The sequence below is a fragment of the Mandrillus leucophaeus genome, unplaced genomic scaffold (genome assembly GCF_000951045.1).
Source record: "Mandrillus leucophaeus isolate KB7577 unplaced genomic scaffold, Mleu.le_1.0 Scaffold2, whole genome shotgun sequence".
Lineage (NCBI taxonomy): Eukaryota > Metazoa > Chordata > Mammalia > Primates > Cercopithecidae > Mandrillus > Mandrillus leucophaeus.
Window position 1 is genome coordinate 12,302,186 of NW_012102031.1, and position 2,818 is coordinate 12,305,003.

The following is a 2,818-nucleotide window of genomic DNA, read 5'->3' on the forward strand; positions in this document are numbered from 1 at the left end:
AAAAAAAAAAAAAAAAGGTCAGGTGTGGTGGCTGACATTTGTAATCCTAGCACTTTGGGAGGCCAAGGCAGGTAGATCACTTGATGCCAGAAGTTCAAGACCAGCCTGGCCAACATGGTGAAACCCTGCCTCTACTAAAAATACAAAAAATTAGCCGAGCATGGTGGCACACGCCTGCAGTCCCAGTTACTCGGGAGGCTGAAGAACAAGAAGCACTTGAACCTAGCAGGCGGAGGTTACAGTGAGCCAAGATCACAACCACAGCCCTTCAGCCTGGGCTGTGAGAATCTGTCTCAAAAAAAAAAAAAAATGATTAAAATAAAATAGTAAGTCTTACGTTATATATATTTTACCACACACAAAAAACATAAACTCTCTGGACAGTTTGAAGCACCGTGCCATGAAGCAGTAGGTGGTAGGATCTCACCGTGTGTCTGACTAGCCCTTTCTCTGCCTTGTTTGAGCTTCAGCAGAATTTGCAAGGGTGGCGGTAAGGCTGAGAAGGACACTGGAAAGGCCAGGACAAAGGTGGCTGTTTCCTGCTCACAGAGAGCCTCCTTACAGTTCCCAGTGGGCCGTATTCATAGACAGACATCTGAAATGTAGGACGACCAGTCATGGATGTGTGGGCGTGACTGCCACTGTGAACAGTGCAGCCATCCTTGGATACCTTACTGCAGAGATACTTGAAGTGGCATCAAAGGCACCAAAAGATTTAAAGGTAAAGCTATTACCCCTCATCATTTGCAACCTGCTATTAGTGAAAAAGAATTGGACTGTCTTATCAAGGCTACAATTTCTGGTGATGGTGTCATTCCACACATTCGCAAGTCTCTGGGAAGAAAGAACAACAGAAGACTATGTAAAGGATGCCTGGATTTCTTATTATCTCAGGTCTCTAATTAATCTAACAGCTCTCTACTGTTCGCGATTCCAGGGGAATACAGTCATGCCCCATGACACCTGGTTAATTTTTTAAAAATTTTTTTAATAAAGATAAGGTCTCACTGTGTTGCCCAGGCTGGTCTTGAACTCTACTTTTTTTTTTTTTTTTTTTAAGACAGGGTCTGGCTGTGTTGCCCGGGCTGGAATGAAGTAGAACAATCCACATGATCCTCCCACCTCAGACTCCTGAGTAGCTGGTACTATAGGCATGCGCCACCACACCTGGCTATGTTTTTTTTTTTTTTACTTTATATAGAGATGGGGTCTTATTATGTTGCCCAGGCTGGTCTCGAGCTCCTGGACTCAAGGAATCCTCCCACCTCAACCTCCCAAAGTTCTGGGATTACATAAGCCACCATGCCCAGATGGAAGTAGTGGATTTTGATTGAGATGACTATTTTTTAGATACTGCCTGTATTTTAATTATGATGCAGAAGTTATATCAACAAACATTTGGTTTTGCACACATATTACTTCCACTCTGGTAGGTGAGTTCAACAGAGGTCATATCCCAAACTAAAAAAAAAAACCCTCTATGAATATTATAAAAGCCATCAAATTGCACACTTGAAATGAATGAATTGTATAATATGTGAATTATATCTCAATGAATTTTAAAAAAGCAATATAGAACCACTTTAGGAAATCCAAAAAATGTTGGTAACTATAAAGAAAACAATGAAAGTAGCTTATAGGCCGGGCGCAGTGGCTCACGCCTGTAATCCTAGCACTTTGGGAGGCCGAGGCGGGCAGATCACAAGGTCAGGAGATCGAGACCATCCTGGCTAACACGGTGAAACCCTGTCTTTACTAAAAATACAAAAAAATTAGCCGGGTATGGTGGCGGGCACCTGTAGTCCCAAGCTACTCGGGAGGCTGAGGCAGGAGAATGGCATGAACCCGGGAGGCGGAGCTTGCAGTGAGCTGAGATCACGCCACTCCAGCCTGGGCGACAGAGCCAGACTCCATCTCAAAAAAAAAAAAAAAAGAAAGTAGCTTATAATCCTGCTCAAAAAACCCACAAGCAAAGCTAAACTATATAGTTTTTAAGGATACACAAATGGTAATAAAACCATGAAGAAAAGTGAGAAAGCAATTACCATTCAAGTCAAGTTAGTAGTTTACTCTCTGCGGGGCAGTCAGTGGGCTTGGAAGGAAGTTCAGAAATGACTGCCAAGGTCTTACTTTTTTTTTTGTTGTTTTTTTTTTAAACAGGTGGTGGTTACAAAGATGTCTGCCATATAATAATTCACTAGGGCACCCACTTGTTTGGTGCTGTTTTCTGTAATTGTGTTATATTTATCAGTAAATAATTTTTGGCCAGGCATGGCGGCTCATGCCTGTAATCCCAGCACTTTGGGAGGCTGAGGCGGGTGGATCACTTGAGCCCAGGAGTTCAAGACCGCCCTGGGCAACATGGTGAAACCCCATCTCTACCAAAAATACAAAAAATAGCCAGTGTCATAACTCAGTCTCAAAATTAATTAATTAAAATTTTAAAATAAAAAAATTTTTGGCAGGCAGTGACTCATGCCTATAATCCCAGCACTATGGGAGGCTAAGGTGGGTGGACTGCTTAAGGCTAGGAGTTGAGAGCAGCTGGGCAACACAGAGAGACCCCATCTCTACAAAAAATTTAAAAATTAGACTGCTCACAGTGGCTCACACCTGTAATCCCAGCACTCTGGAAAGCCAAGGTGGGTGGATCACCTGTAGTCAGGAGTTGGAGGCCAGCTTGGCCAACGTGGTGAAACCCTGTCTCTACTAAAAATACAAAAAATTAGCTGAGTGTGGTGGCACATGCCTGTTATCCCAGCTACTCGGGAGGCTGAGGCAGGAGAATTGCTTGAACCCAGGAGGCAGATGTTGCAGT

General features: G+C 43.3%; 1 protein-coding gene and 1 pseudogene across 6 annotated transcripts in view; one reads left to right on the top strand and one right to left on the bottom strand.

Annotated features, from left to right (window-relative positions):
- SFI1 (Sfi1 homolog, spindle assembly associated (yeast)) overlaps window positions 1-2,818 on the bottom strand; it is a 130,444-nt gene that overhangs the window by 114,252 nt on the left and 13,374 nt on the right. The gene's annotated exons all lie outside the window — the stretch shown is intronic.
- Window positions 401-906, top strand: LOC105539002 (annotated as a pseudogene).